The sequence below is a fragment of the Euprymna scolopes genome, chromosome 45 (genome assembly GCF_053919585.1).
Source record: "Euprymna scolopes isolate OS-2025 chromosome 45, ASM5391958v1, whole genome shotgun sequence".
Lineage (NCBI taxonomy): Eukaryota > Metazoa > Mollusca > Cephalopoda > Sepiida > Sepiolidae > Euprymna > Euprymna scolopes.
In genome coordinates, this window is record NC_136526.1 from 46,337,920 (window position 1) to 46,355,486 (window position 17,567).

Consider the following 17,567-nt stretch of genomic DNA (forward strand, 5'->3'; position numbering starts at 1 on the left):
AAAAATATTAATCCATGATGCATCTCTGATCGGTTGTTTTTGAAGAATCATACAGATTTTTTCTTTTTTTTTGTTGGAGAAATTAAGAATTAAGAACCGAATATGCTACAAGAATCAGGTCTTTATTTTGTAGTGCATATTCTGAAATAGTATTAAACATTGATTTAAACTTCCAAACCTTCTTAGTGCCATAATCTTATATATATATATATATATATATATATATATATATATATATATATATATATATATATATAAAAGGCAAAATGTGTGTGACTATTTCGTGTATGTCTGGAAAAGGCTTTTCTCCCACACGGTCCCGGGTTCGTTACTATCCCTTACAACTGTTTATATAGGCCGTAGATAATACTATCTAGGATTTGGGAATGCATCTAGCATATAGATTTATTTACGTTGACTTTTAAAAAATTATTGCTATTTTGGCTTCTCGCATGTTGATTAGGCTTTTTCGTATAAAAAGCGAAACTAATTCAAAGCTAACAGCGTTCCTGGCAATCGCACCGGGAAACATCCAGAAGCAATCAGCTTTGATCAATCTTGTATATTAGACAATTGCTATTCAATCTGGACAATTGGGAGCTGGTTTCCCCCTCCCTGTGTTGGGGAAAAAAACAAATTTGGGTAAACAAACCCAAAGTTGACTAACCCTAACCCTAACCCAAACGCCCCCTCACAGCAAAAGTTAACTGTGTGACTTCTATTTGACCTTCTTAATTAGGTCGAATCGAAACTTTTATTGTGGACACCTGTTTTTAATAGTTAAATAAATAAATTCAAACATGTCTCCCTTGTATGTCACGGTGGCCCAATGGTTAACGTCGCACTTTTTTTTTCCCACACTTTAACTTCCAACTTTGCCTCAAGGGTTCAGGTTCGATCCTCATACTCACCTACCAAAACTTTTTTTTTTTATTATTTTACCCCCCCCCCCGGAGTTTTGATTTACCTCAAAACACCCGGGCATCGCCGGGTACCCACTGCTCGTATATATATATATATATATATATATATATATATATATATATATATATATATATATATATAAAATGCTTCCTATTTTGGGTTGATCATATTATTAAGTGCTGCTTTTTGTGTAAACAAATTGAGCTCAGGCGTTCGGACAATGTCGAAACATTGTAAATTCACTAAGCAGCAGCAGCCGAATAGTGTAATGGTTAGAGGTGCTGACTGTCGTTTAGGTGGTCAAGTTTCAATCCTGGCTTGAGGTAGTCGCTTGTCTAGCTGCACTGATGAATTGTGATACAGTGAAACAGTACCGTGTGCGCATGACTATATATATATATATATATATATATATATATATATATATATATATATATATATGATTTTTTTTCTTCATTTGAGGACTGGTTTTCTCTGTGGAAAGTAACCAGGCCGCATCACAGGGACTTTTGGTTTTAATCAACAATTTGTCCAAAACATTAGCATGTCTAGTGTCACGACCATGTAAATTTGTTTATATTAATAAAAATATCTTTTCTTTCTTTAATTGAGCATTCTTAATAAATTCATTAAATTTATTAGTCATCACTCTTAAATACTTTTACCCTGGTATATATATATATATATATATATATATATATATTTATTTATTTATTATTTATCTTCCACCAGACTTTCCATTCATGTGTAATCACCTTTTTCTTCACTATATTTCCTCTGCTTCACTTTTTTCGTTTTCAAGTAAGATCTTTGACTTACTTGTTGTTTCATCAAATACTAAATACTTTTGCATGCAAAATCTGATCCCGCATTTTGCTAATTCCTACCCTCTGATGAGAAGAAAAGTATTTCTTCGAAACTCCGCGGATTAAGGACTATCCACTTATCAAGTGTTTCCTTTTCAGATTAAATATGTTTTTAACTCTTTTTCAAAGTGTTTTTTTAACATGTTTTATTAACTGTTTGCTCATATATATATATATATATATATATATATATATATATATATATAGTGGAAATGGTAATTAATAAAAACTGAAGAAAGTGCTCAATACCGTTGTAGAGCAAATATGCGTTTTATTTTTTATTACCGTGTTAAGTTACATTATTGTTTCAGCTACTTGGCCGTTTTTTTGGCCGACTCTAGCTTCCTCAGACTTTTACAGAAATGTTCGCTCTCTCATCCCAAAATAGCGAACATTTCTGTAAAAGTCTGAGGATGCTACAGACGGCCAAAAAAAACGGCCAAGTAGCTGAAACAATAATGTAACTTAACAGAAAGATATGGTAATAAAAAATAAAACGTATATATATATATATATATATATATATATATATATATATATATATATATATATATATTAGGCTTCAATAATATTTTTATGTATATAGTTGAACATTAAAAAAACATTTTTGTGAAACCTTAAAACTCTGTAAATTAGAATTTACAAACAATTCATTATTCAACAAGGAACATACAACGAACATTTAGAAATTCCTTATTCCATAGAGTTTCAGAGAATGCCTTCTTTTCTTCAGGGGAAATACATTAGCAAAATATTACATATAAATCAACTATGATTTTTCTATTAAGCACATAAAATGCAACTGCAAAATATGAGACGAAAATCCAGGTGCGGTGAAAATTAAAAAAAAACAAAAACAATTGTAACTTTCATTTTTCTTGAATAATTTAAAATCAATATTTTAATCCCAACCCTTTAATTACAATCCCAACTAACTTAACCATTCTCGTGTAGTAGGCCATTTAAGTTGTTTCTAATATTACTTGATAAGTTTCCATCCACACAGGTTTTGCTTTCATTACAGATAAACGTTTCTTAACTCCTCCCTAACGGTTATAACTGTCTGGGTCATCTTGACATCATAGTTTTTAACACTGATTTTATTTGCTCTAAAAGTAGATTGAGTGCTTTAGTCTTAATTTGATAGATTTCATTTTATTCTGATCATAGGAAGGACGCAGCCTTTTGATCTGTCATTTGGCCACGTATATTTTTTGACTGACAAACTTGTACCCAGAAAACCCTTCTAACTTACTGTTGTGGTGGCACCCACTCATTTACATATGTGGATAATATTACACATAAATAACAAGACTTGGTTAGTCTGAGTGTGTGTTAACCAGAAGCCACCGAAGGCCGAGCCGAGAGCAGATATGTTCTCCAGCCAAGACTCTCTTACCTGACAACCATTATGTAAATATACTGTAAATATACTTTTCCTAATACACTTCTTATTGATCTACCTTTGTTGTTGAGTCTTCATTTGTATTGCCTTATACGTTATTTGTTTCAACCTGCAAACATAACACTTACCTTATGGAAAACCCTGTGACCTCTTGGACTTTGTTTTTTTAGCGAACCAGATTTGAAGTTTTTGTATGGATTCTTGCTCACTGTATCATTTTTTTTCTGGATTAAGCAGGCCTTCATCTAAATATCCTTTAACCTAGGTATTTCTGCATTTTCATAAACTTTTTCATTTGTTACATGATAAGGGCTGTCCCCTTTTCATGTAAGTATAAAAATAGAGAGATTTAGTTAAAATGAAAATGAAATAGAATAGACGAAATTCGAACCTCGTAATTTAGGTTTAGAAATAGATTACGAGAGAGAATTAGCAAATTGAATGTAAAAAACAAACAATTGTTTTGCTTAGAGATAAAATAGTTTTAAGAAAAGAATGTGCATTGTCAATTCTGTTATGAAATTCAATTGAAGAATGCAACTATAAGATAATTTAATAAACATGTTTTTAACATATTGGAAATATAGGTTACTGGGAATATAGGTTAAAATTCCTTTTGTAAACAAACGAAAAAGTTTTGGACACGCATTTCCAGAACACGTGAAAGAAGACACATGTTTTAACATGTGTATGACGTCATGGAAAATGGGAAGTTCTCGATATAGTTAGAAACTTTAGAGTTAAGCGACAGAGTCTGAGAGAGAGCCTGAGGACGAGAGACGACAGTCTGGAGTCAAGAGATGGGAGTCGAACGTCTGGAAGCGAGACGGTCACATTTGAAACATAGAATGTAAAACTTTGAATTCTTAACTAAGAAAACCACGACCGGTCGAAGAAGAAATAAACCCATCATGTGTTTTTATAAATGTTGTCTTTGTGTTGTAATTCTACCAAAAGGTAAAGTGATTATATGTCTTATATATCATGTGTTTTAAAATGTCTTTAAATACACAATGTCTCGACATCTCATATCTACAATGTGAACACTAAGACTGTCTCAACACTATCTCCACAGTCAAAGAGTGGAGCTGGACTTTCCTTACATTAAAAATATACCTTGGAACTTTGCTCTTGTTGGGAGCCTAGTAAATACGGGCACGTTTGGTATAAAGTCTAATCTCACAAACAATATATATATATATATATAATGTAAAGGAGATTAGAACAATAGTCTAAAGAGCTGAGTGTATTTCAATGTAACAGTGAAATTACTAGTTTAATTAAAATACAGGAAAGAGAAAGTGCTCGTTGTAATTTAGATATATAATAAGCTCGATAGGTAAATATCCTAGAGCTAATTCAATATTAAGTAATGTGATTGATAATTTAAAATTTAAAAATCAAATTATTATTTGATTTTTAAATTTTAAATTATCAATCACATTACTTAATATATATATATATATATATATATATATATATAGTAAGTTATAAAAAGATACATATGGCAATTAAGCTACACAGAACTGTCTGTGTTTCATTATTGTGAGGATTCGTCAGGCTTTTGCATAGAATGGAAGTTAAACATACCACATAGCTCTACTTAAGTATTGACCACTGTTGAAGTAAATGGTGAAAATAGATATATATATAATTTTATGTGGATAAATAATAATAATAATAATAATAATAATAATAATAATAATAATAACAATAATAATAATATAGGTATGAATGCCGATGCTCAAAATGTATGAATATTTTGACCCCTTCCTTAAGTTAAAAATAAAAAAAAAATCAGGAAATTAACCAATTTGGATGAAATTTTCAATAGTTATCAAATAATGATCACGGAATATAATGAATCCATTATTTTGTCTACTTTTTTTTTTAAATTACAGATTTCATATAATTTTTGTATGTAAGATTCTAATATTTTCTTGACTTGTATAAATGTGAAACTTTTTGCGTAACATAATTTTTACATAATCTTGCAAAAAAAAAAAAAAAATTTAATTTAAAAACAAGAACATAGAAAAATAATTAAATTAAAAAGTGGTAAAAATGATAGGGGTGTATAGATACACGTCTGGGGGAAAAAAAAAGAAAACCAGCACACCCTACCTCCTTTTAATTACATGACGTCATTTTCAGACAGCCTTTCGACTGTTTCAGATTTGGGTCTTCCATATAATCGATGCTTACAAAACTTTCGTTTGTTGCGATTTTGCGAAGAGCAGAATCCCTTGATTTTGGAGGCTAATTAAGCTATTTTTTGTACAAACGTGTTTTTTATATGTAATTCAATATCTTAGGATTTTACTTTATTATTAATCTTTGCAATAGACCCAGAAAACTAATATTTATCTATAAAAGGATTTTTACAAAGAATTTATTTAACTTCAAAATTTAGCTGAATTGGTTAATTGTCCGTGAAAACATTTTTCATAACTTTTGAATTTCCTGAACTAGCACTATTACCATTGAATTAAGCATTGTTTATATATTATAATCTTATAATAGCAAAAATATTTCTACTTTTTTTTAAATTACAGATTTCGCATAATTTTTACATGCAAGATTTTAATAATTTCTTTGCTCGCATGAATGTGAAACATTCGGTGTAACATAATTTATATGTAATATTGGCCAATAATAATAATAAAAAAATTTTTTAAATAGGAACATAGAAAAATAATTAAATTAAAAAAATGGTAAAATTTATACATACGTTTACAATAGAAATGTAGAGATGCACGTCTGGGGGAAGAAAAGAAACCCAGCACCCTTCCTTCCTTTTAATTACATGACGTCATTCTCAGACAGATTTTCGACTGTCTCAGAGTTTGGGCCTCCGTATATTCCATATTTCCAAAAGTACGGATTGTTGGGCTTTTGCGAACGGCAAAAGCACACTGTTGGGGGGGCTAATTCAGCTATTTTTTTGTGCAAACAAGGTGTCTTTTTAATTCAATATCTTAGGATTTTACTTTACTATTTATCTTTGCGATAGACCCAGAAACTAATATTTATCTATAAAAAGATTTTTACAATGAATTTATTTAACTTCAAAATTTAGCTGTTTTTTTTTTTTTTTTTTTTAATTACATTTTCACCCCAAACAAGGCAAATTGCCACTTTGGTGTAGGGGGCTACTATCAGGGGCAGCAACTACTGGGGCACTATGTTGGGATTTGGGCAGCAAGATGACGGTTCACGTTACACTTGAACTTCTGCATGTCAGTACAGTTAGGGAAGCAGGGACCTGGAATGGAATTCCAGAGTCTAACGGTTCTGGGGAAGAAACTACTGGAGTAGAAAGATCTTTTACATCTAGGGATCTCTACTGTGTGGGGGTGGGATTTAGCTGCCTGTCGGGTTTGTCGAGGGTGTCTACATCATGGGGACACAAGTGTCTGCAGTTCGTCAGTGCCGTGAAAACATTTTTTTTTTTCACATATACAAATATTTTTTTTTCCTTTGGAAATTAAGTTTAGTCCTTAATCTTTCAAATACAATCAGAAAGTAGTCGGAAACGTACAAAAAATTATGATAAATCGGCTTTCAAATCTATGTCCCTCTATTGTTATTCACCATTTTTGCCTGTACCTATAATTATAATAATATAATTCCACAGGCAGTCTGCAGTATAAACAAAGAAAAGAAAATCTGTTCAATATATATATATATATATATATATATATATATATATATATATATATATATATATATATATATATATATATATGGAGAGAGAGAGAGAGAGAGAGGGAGGGGGGAGAATAAATGACAAAAAGTTATATTCCAAAATTCATAATGTTGACCATCTTATAATTTATTCCTTTAATTCAGTCGACTTATACAATTCTTGACAGTATCTGTTTCGTAGCGCAAAATCAATCACTTAATTATTATATCAATCAGTGAATCCTGGATTCACTGATTGATATAATAATAAGGGCATAATGGATTCAGTGCCACTGAATCCATTATGCCCTTAACTCATCAGAAGAAATAGCAGCAATCAATCCGTCAAAAGGAAGAATATCCGGAAGGATGAGGTGTGGAGGGGTCATTTCGGTCTTGACAAATGTTTGGGGGCCATGTTTTGGCTCTTTTAGCTCCGTTTGGCTGTTTTTTTTTTTTTTTTTTTTTCTTCTTAAATACGAAACAAGATGGCCACTAGCAAAAACAACAGTGATTACGTTGGATACTGAATGTCTTTAAATATGGATAACTGCGTGTTTGCGCAGAAAATAAATGCGATATTCGTTGTCGGCGTACCCGAGAACTTATAAAAGTCGACAAATTAAAGGTAAATGCCGAGGGGTCGGTAAACTAAAAAAATACCAAAATGATTACTGGTTTATTTTGCCCTTCTTTTAAATGGTACAAAAGTTATATTGATAATATTAATTTATAATAAAGTTACATCGTTTTACATATAGGGTGGGGCAATCCTGTGGTGAATTTTGGCAGTCCCTACTGACAATAGACGGTTATTTCAGGAGTCTTGATAATTGCTTAAATATCGAAAACTATACAAAATATTGGTAGATTAGTATATTTTCGAACGCGGGAGGGCACTTATTGGTTGGTTTAAAAGTAAGTAAACGCCTTAAAAAATCATTTCAAAAGGAACTTATCTCGGTAGGTAAAAGAGTGAGTAATTTATCTTGCCTTTGGTAACATTTAGTTGTTATATATTTGTTTTTGTTTACCACTTTTTCGGTATTTTGACTTCATTACAGAATACTCGATTTTGTATTCTGTTATTTTAATAAATAATACTTAACTTACCTCCAACTTAATGGTGGTTTTAAATAATAAACGTGACATTTTTCGGAAACAGGAAACTTTGAAACCGGTGTACGAGAAAAAATATTTCAAGTTAAACTTTTCGAGAAAAAAAAAAAAATGTCTCCAAAAATTAAACTTTAAAAAATTCTCTTTATTAATGCTGTGTACAAAGAAAACAACAATAAAAAAAATGGCTACACGTAAGATGTTAACTTCAAAATGTTTGCGTCTTCTTCTTTTTTTTTTCCTGTTAGTTTCGTATTGTTTTCTTAGCGGTGATGAAGTAAATTCATTCCCCTTGTTTTACTGTACACATAAATGCGAAAAAGTTGTCAAAAAATAAATATATAACAAATAAATGTTATCAAAGGTAAGATAAGTTAGTTTTCTACCTAACTGGATAAGTTTTTAATGTTTTTATTCAATATGTAACATGTTTATTCAGCTCGAAAAAAATACAGTGCTTTGCTTTGCTTACCGATGTAGTGGAAAATTTAAAATGGCGGCCGACTCTCTCTCTTTGACACGGTAAGTTTGGGAAAAGGTGTTTTAAATAATAAAAAAAAAAAAACGGGGTTGTATTACTGTACACATAGATTCGAAAAAGTTGTCAAAAAACAAATATATAACAAATAAATGTTATCAAAGGCAAGATAAGTTACTTTTCTACCAAACTGGATATAATTTTCGTGTTTTTATTCAATTTAACATTCAGCTCGAAAAGCATACAGTGTTTAGCGATGTATTGGAAAATTCAAGATGGCGGCCGATTTTCTCTTTAACACGGTAAGTTTGGAAAAAGGTGTAATAAATAATAAACTAGACAAAATACTGTTAGAAATTCGCTCAATATATGTTACCGTGGGTGCCGGGAAAACTCGTCCCGGGAAAACTCGTCTCCGGAAAACTCGTCTCGGGAAAACTCGTCCCCTTTCGCTAGGTAGGAAAACTGGTCCCTTATTGAATAAATATCGATTGAAAACATATTTTATGATCGTTCTTGAAGGAGATATTGTTTTTTTTTTTTTTTAAATAGACTATAGCCCCCCCCCATAATATTTTTAAAAAAATATTTTTACTTGTTTAATGTTTTTTTTTTTTTTTTTTTTAAATAAAATCGATTTTCTAAGTGTCCGTTTTCTACCTAACTGGTTACGTTCTTAGTGGTTTCACTTATTTTAAAGCGTTTATTATGTTCAAAAACGAGACCGCATATTTTTAATACTAATATAAAAAGAATTTACTTATTTACTGTTGTTATAAAAGGGTAAAATCGATTTTTCTACTTCGCCGACTATGTTGTGTGTTGTTTAATTTATTTGGAATCGTTTATTCGGTAAAAAAAAAAAAACACGGAAAACAAACAAAAAAACATGTCGAGTGTTACGTGAGAACGAGAAATAATGTCCGGTATATCACATCTTAAGAGTCTTGATAATCGCTAAAAAATAGAAAATTAAAGAAATTACTGAGGGAGATTTGGTTTTAAAAAGAAAATAATAAATTTTAGGGTTTGTATTACTGGACACATAGATTCGAAAAAGTTGTCAAAAAAACAAATATATAACAAGTAAATGTTATCAAAGGCAAGATAAGTTACTTTCCTACCAAACTGGATATATTTTTTGTGTTTTTATTCAATGTAACATGTTTATTCAGCTCGAAAAACATACAGTTTTTACCGATGTATTGGACAATTCTAAATGGCGGCCGACTCTCTCTTTAACACGGTAAGTTCGGGAAAAGGTGTTATAAATAATAAACTAGACAAAATACTATATAAAAAAAAAAACACCGAATATATGTCAACCTATGTCACGGTAATATATATTGAGCGAATTTCTAACAGTATTTTGTCTAGTTTATTATTTATAACACCTTTTCCCGAACTTACCGTGTTTAAGAGAGAGTCGGCCGCCATTTTGAATTTTCCAATACATCGGTAAACACTGCATGTTTTTCGAGCTGAATAAACATGTTAAATTGAATAAAACCACGAGAATTATATCCAGTTTGGTAGAAAAGTAATTTATCGGGTAACCCAACTTATCTTGCCTTTGATAACATTTATTTGTTATATATTTGTTTTTTTAACTACTTTTTCGAATCTATGTGTACAGTAATACAAACCCAAATTTTAATATTTTTAAAAATATAATTTAGAGAGGGGGGGTTAAAATTATATCTCCCTACGAAAAACAACCAACAAAAAATGAAATTAAAAAGATTCTTGATAAACGATAGCGGAGTTTTCAATAAAATTGATTAATAAATTTATTTAGTGATTACTTTTTCTCTGAATGATTGATTTTAGAATTTTGAAGTCAAAATTTAAAAAATTAAAAAATGAGTTAACGAGAGATTGTTAGCAGATGGCAACTCTCGCAGCAAAAAAATATTTCGCTTTTAATTTATTAGTTAATTTTTGCAAAATTTGACAGGGCGACAATAAATGTGGATAATTGATAGAATTATTATTTTAAATAACGCATGAGTGCATTTGGTATGAGAGAAAACAAAAACATAACAACAAAAAACTATCATAATTAAAAAACCAAAACAAAAAAGTAACGCTCCCAGTTTTTAATTTTTTTGTTTTGTTTTTTATTATTGTTTTTATGACCCCAAAAAACATCGTTAAAATAAGAACCAAAAAAATTGTAATTAACTTTGTATGAACATAATAAACGCTTTAAAATAAGTGAAACCACTAAGAACGTAGCCAGTTAGGTAGAAAACGGACAATCGATTTTATTTTTAAAAAAAAACAAAACAAAAAAACATTAAACAAATAAAAATATTTTTTTTTAAATATTATGGGGGAGGGGTTATAGTCTATTTTAAAAAGCAATATCTCCTTCAAGAACGATCATAAAATGTGTTTTCAATCGATATTTATTCAATAAGGGACCAGTTTTCCTACCTAGCGAAAGGGGACGAGTTTTCCCGAGACGAGTTTTCCGGAGACGAGTTTTCCCGGGACGAGTTTTCCTAAATTCGTTACCGTGACATAACTTGACATATATTCAGTGGTTTTTAATAGTATTTTGTCTAGTTTATTATTTATAACACCTTTTCCCGAACTTACCGTGTTAAAGAGAGAATCGGCCGCCATCTTGAATTTTCCAATACATCGGTAAACACTGTATTCTTTTCGAGCTGAATAAACATGTTAAATTGAATAAAAACACGAAAATTATATCCAGTTTGGTAGAAAAGTAACTTATCTTGCCTTTGATAACATTTATTTGTTATATATTTGTTTTTTGACAACTTTTTCGAATCTATGTGTACAGTAATACAAACCAAAAAAAAACTAGACAAAATACTGTTAGAAATTCGCTCAATATATGTTACCGTGACATAGGTTGACATATATTCGGTGGGTTTTTTTAACAGTATTGTTTCTAGTTTATTATTTATAACACCCTTTCTCAAACTTACAGTGTTAAAGAGAGAGTCGGGCTCCATTTTAAATTTTCCAATACATCGGTAAACACTGTATGTTTTTCGAGCTGAATAAACATGTTACATTAAATAAAAACACTAAAAAGTTGGCCCTCTTGTACTTTAAGTAAATGGAAACTAGGAAGATAAAAAGGAACAGGAGTCGTTTGACACCGGTTGAAAGAATGCAATTTGATTGGATAGAGAAATATTGACGTCATTACTATGAAATATTGATAAAATTGGGAAATCATTTCATGTAAAATTTATATTAAAAAAAAAACATTTAACAAAAAATTTGGTTATAGTCGATTAAAGTCCCTAGAGTTTTATTGCTTAAAAATCTCCTTTCAAAAATATCATTTATATCTCTATATAAATAAAATGAACTCATTTTTTCCCGTCTGATTTTGACATTAATAGGATTAAAAATCAAGATATTTCATGCAAATATAATATGCACAAACGGCAGAACAATATCTGAGGTGTGTTATAGGCTTATTATTTCTCAAATTCCTCGATAATCTTAGATTTCTATACTTTTTCTGCTGAGAAGTCACGGCCAAAATCGGTTAAGATCAATGGAAGTGGTAAAATATTTTCTCTCTAATAAATTCCTCCTCCCCCTGCCACCACTTAACACCGTTTGGGGATCGTTCACAAGGAACAGTTGAGAAGAGAACACCGGTTTGGCTTCGTAGTTCTTTCATGTGAAGTTATTTAAAATCACTAAACTAAACTGCAGTGCTCTGTGGCGTAGTGGTTAGCGTGCTGGACAATTCACATTATATTTTCACGTTCGCGCCGACCTTCCGTAGTCGTTTTTTTTTGTTTTTTTTCCTAAACAACTGGAATGGACTTTTCTTGGTGGCCGAACTGTTAACGTTGAAGATGTTTTTTTTTTTTGTTTTTTTTTCACACTTTATTTTCCTATTTTACTCATGACTCCGGGTTTGATCCTTCCTACTTACCTACCATAACATTTTTTAAAACTCCCCCCCCCCCCGTCCCGGAAACAAACACTCGGGCAACGCCGGGTACCCCCGCTAGTTATAAAAATAAAGATTAAATATTTGGCAAATGTGTATTTCAGCGGCGTAAATTATTTTACAGACAAAAAATTTATAAAAAAAATTATTTATTTTTATATAAAACACATTATTAGACCCTGTGCCGATTTCCAATGGTAAGCATCAGCACAAGAGGGGGCGGGGGGCGACCTTAGGGTCCTCTTGCACTTTAAGTAAATGGAAATTAGGAAGATAAAAAAAAAAAAGGAACAGCAATCGTCTTACACCGGTTGAAAGAATGCAATTTGATTGGATAGAGAAATTATGACGTCATTTTATAAATAAAAATGGATTGGCAATATTAGAAAACAGAATTTATTTTAAATAGATGATTTTTATTAATGCAAGATTTTTTTAAAACAATTTTTTAAGCGTGATTTTAAATAATTAGAAATGATAAAAAGAAACGATATTGAAATTGACAATATTACAAAACAATTTTCTTTTTAAATAAATGATTGTTTTAGAAATAAATACACACACACACACACATATATATATATATATATATATATATATATACTTGTTTATTGTTATATAAACATGCTCACATCCCACTGCTACAAATAGCCACTTGTTTCAATCAAACAACAGATATCATCAGGCAGCGACTTGACTATTCAAAAGTTCAATGAATAATCATCAAGATTATTCATTGAACTTTTGAATAGTCAAGTCGCTGCCTGATGATATCTGTTGTTTGATTGAAACAAGTGGCTATTTGTAGCAGCGGGATGTGAGCATGTTTATATAACAATAAACAAGTATTATCAGCTCTTTTTATTGAGCACTATCTAACAACCTCGTTGAATTCATTAGTCCATTACTTTTGAATATAAAAAAACCCGAGTATATATATATATATATATATATATATATATATATATATATATATATAAAGGTCTATGAGATAAATATGAAAAAAGGGAAAAAAACATTTTTTGCGCATTTCAGGGAGGAACCATTAAAAGAAAACTGTTAACGCAAAGTTTTTTTTTAATTAAAAATAAAAGTAAAATAGTTCACGATAAATTAGCGATCGAATTGTTACTTAAATGACTTTAACTCTTTTAAAAATGCTTCTACATTAATTATTTTTATATTATTATTAAATACTTATTAAATTCTTTTACAATAATTTCAATTCTTAAATTCTATCTTAACTTAAAAAATTTAATTCTAAAAAATACTATTAATTATTAAATACTTAGTTATAAAATTCTTTTCCAATTCTTTTTCAACAATTTGCATTTTTAAATTTTATCAATATTTCATAGTAATGACGTCAATATTTCTCTATCCAATCAAATTGCATTCTTTCAACCGGTGTCAAACGACTGCTGTTCCTTTTTTATCTTCCTAATTTTCAAGAGAGCCAAAAAGCTTATCCAGTTAGGTAGAAAGTAACTTATCTTGCGTTTGAAAACATTTATTTGTTATATATTTTTTTTTTTTTTTTGACAACATTTTCGAATCTACAATACAAACCCGAAGTGGAGATTGTGCGCTTTTTTTTAAATCTTTTTTTTTTTTTAATCTTTTTGAGTTTTGGTGTTTGTTAAGATGGAGTCTACAGATGTTTTTTTTTTTTTTTTTTTAGATGTCGTTTTAAGCAAAAACAACGATAAAACAACAATGTCGAAAATATTAATAGATCCCAAAATTACAAACATGCATCGAGTAGAACAACTACTATTGTAGTTTTAGTTTAAAAAAAAAAATAAATAAAAAAGGGTAAAACTTGCGAAGAATGCTCTGTTTTACGGTTGTGGTAAAAATGGAACGGAAATTTAAATTACGTTCCGTTTTAAATTCGGTGCATTTTTACATTACGTCCAACTCAACGTTCACATTCAACATGTCAACTTTTAAAGGTTTTCGGGTATGCTGAATAGGATGGGGGTGTTCCGAAAGCCGTTCTTAACATGAGGAGGTTGGGGAGGGTCTATTCCGAAAGCTGTTCTTACCATGGGTAGTTTGTGGTAACCATTCCGAAAGCCATTCTTAACATGGGGAGGTTGGGGTGTTTATGCATACTCTAAAACCAATAAAAGTTGACATTTCCAATGAGAATGGTTAGATAGACTGATGTAAAAAATATACCAAAAAGGTATACCAAATTGACTTTTACGTTTAAAAATTAAATTATTTCGTTTTTTTAATAAAATTTTGTTTTTTATATGAAAAAGGCACTTCTGTATATCAGTTACATATTAGTATCAGAGACGAGTTATCGACCCCTGTTCTTCGAAAGCGAACTGCAATCTAGCAGCCATTATCTGAACCTCAAATATGAACAGGTGTTTACAATAACACAAAAATATATAATGACGAAATTAAACACACAAAAAAAAATATATGAAAACCAAAGCATTTATTAAATAAAAAATGTATCAAAATATAATTTTAATGCATTAATACAGGGTGTTTCAAAAGTCTTGGGAACATTACAAATGCGTATATCTCATGAACTATTCCAGGTAGAAAAATGAAACTGGTGTCATTTTAAAGCTTGCTTAATCAAGTTTTTGGTCATACTAATGATTTTCGTCTTATCTTTCCATGTGCAGTAATGGCGTTCTCTAAACAAGACAAGGCGTTTTGCATCCTCCAATTTGCAAAGACTGAATCGTGGACATGTGTTCAGCGTGCATTTCGCAGGAAATTTAAAAAAGAAGTCCCTGAAAGGAAACCCATTGTCAGATGGCATGCTAAATTTGTGAAAGATGGGTGTTTGTGCCCAAGTAAGCGAACAGGTCGCCCTTCAACTTCAGAAGATGCAGTTGAGCAAGTCCGGAAGCCTTTCAGCAGAGCCCCCGTAAATCAGTGAGAAGAGCCAGCAGGGAACTTCAGCTTGCTCCAGCAACTGTCTGGCGTGTCTTAAGGAAACGACTGCAAATGGTACCTTACAAGCTCAAGTTGGTCCAAAAGTTGAAGGACACTGATAAGCCACTTCGCCGTGACTTTTGCATTGCAATGCAAGAGAAGTTGGAAGATAACGGCTTTGATGACCGGCTTGTTTTTAGCGATGAGGCGACCTTCTATCTGAATGGCAAAGTTAACAAGCATAGCACTCGCATATGGGGTACTGAGTGTGACTTTTTCCTTTGGGGCTTTGTCAAGCAACAAGTCTATGTGCCGCCCCTTCCAAGAGATATTGACGAACTAAAGGCTCGAATAATGGCAGTTGTGGGAACCATTGACGTCAAGATGCTGGAACGCGTTTGGCAGGAAATGGACTATCGACTAGATGTCTGCCGTGTGACGAATGGTGCTCATATTGAGCAACTTTGAAGATTCCCCACAAAACTTGAAACTTTAACCTTTCCAACGGTACCAATTTCATTTTTTAACTCCTAATAGTTTTTGAGTTATTAAAAATCTTTATGTTCCCAAGATTTTTGAAACACCCTGTATATTCTCTTGGGATTGTGTTACTGTACACATCGATTCAAAAAAGTTGTCAATTCAGTAAACGTGATCACAAGCATCTAAACATAAACACTGTAAAATAGGCAAAATCTGGCAGGTCCGCATACATGTGAAATTTCAATTGTTGGAATGTTAGAATTTTGTCTTAATTTAATGTTTAAATCATTGAAAATCGACCAAAAATACATAAGAAATACATCTCGGCTCTAGTATTCCCCAGTAAAAGTGATAACAAGCATCTCCTCTGATCTCGAGCGTGTAGTTCAGTGGGGGAAGACGTGGCTGGTTACCTTTAATGCATCTAAAACCAAGCTCCTATCTTTACACCATCAATGCTCTGATCCCCATCTGACATCAATTGTAATGGATGGCTCTCGCCTAGGAGAAGCTCAATGTTTTGACAAGCTTCTGGGATTGACCTTTATTCCTGATCTGAAATGGAACACGTACATCAAGTCTGTTGCCAGGGTTGCTGGAAAGATGGTGGGTTCCTTTTACCGCTCCAGAAGATATCTCACTATTTATGCAATTCTCTATCTATATAAAAGCCAAGTACGTCCAAGGATGGAATACTGCTGCCATATCTGGGCAGGAGCTGCTAAAAATAGCCTATCCTACCTTGACAGAGTACAAAATAGACTTCAAGGCTTAGTGGGGGATGCCCTTTTCTCTTCCCGGCAACCTCTCTCCCACAGAAGAGATGTTGCGAGCCTGTCTTTGTTTTACCGTTATTTCCATGGCAAGTGCTCGTCTGAGCTCCAATCTCTGGTTCCCCCTCGCCAATCTTTCACGAAAAACACCCGTCTAGCTGAAGCCACTGTCACAAATTTCCCCCCCTCTCTATCTGTGCCTAAATCAAAACGTAGATTCCATGAACACAGCTTCTTTCTTAGAACAGCACGCCAGTGGAACTCTGTTCCGTCTGCCTGTTTCCCACCTGACTACAACTTGGATGTCTTCAAATCCAACGTATCGTCTGCACACTCTTATTCTGTTTGATTAGATCCCGCCATCATTTGCATGTCAACGGCAGGCTATGATATGACCCCTCCACCTATGTCATCCAATCCCAGGCGACGACGGATATTTTGCTAGTACATATATCAACCTATCTTATCCGATCCCAGGCGACGCCAGGTATTCTGCTAGGAAACATTTCACCTATCTTATCCAATCCTGGGCAATGCCGGGTATTCTGCTAGGAAACATCCACCTATGTCATCCAATCCCGGGCGACGACGGATATTTTGCTAGTACATATATCAACCTATCTTATCCGATCCCAGGCGACGCCAGGTATTCTGCTAGGAAACATTTCACCTATCTTATCCAATCCTGGGCAATGCCGGGTATTCTGCTAGGAAACATCCACCTATGTCATCCAATCCCGGGCGACGACGGATATTTTGCTAGTACATATATCAACCTATCTTATCCGATCCCAGGCGACGCCAGGTATTCTGCTAGGAAACATTTCACCTATCTTATCCAATCCTGGGCAATGCCGGGTATTCTGCTAGGAAACATCCACCTATGTCATCCAATCCCGGGCGACGACGGATATTTTGCTAGTACATATATCAACCTATCTTATCCGATCCCAGGCGACGCCAGGTATTCTGC

At 32.2% G+C, this 17,567-nt stretch overlaps 1 protein-coding gene across 2 annotated transcripts in view; it reads left to right on the forward strand.

The window, feature by feature from the left end:
- The window catches only part of LOC145269518 (uncharacterized), a 101,584-nt gene that overhangs the window by 58,483 nt on the left and 25,534 nt on the right, over nucleotides 1–17,567 (forward strand). The window contains exon 1 of one of the 2 annotated variants that reach the window (XM_080125273.1): nucleotides 7,385–7,510. The exons of the other annotated variant lie outside the window; for it this stretch is intronic. The gene's annotated coding sequence lies outside the window, so the exon portion shown is untranslated. Of the gene's footprint in view, nucleotides 1–7,384; nucleotides 7,511–17,567 lie in introns of those variants that run through there. 2 annotated transcript variants of the gene reach the window in all.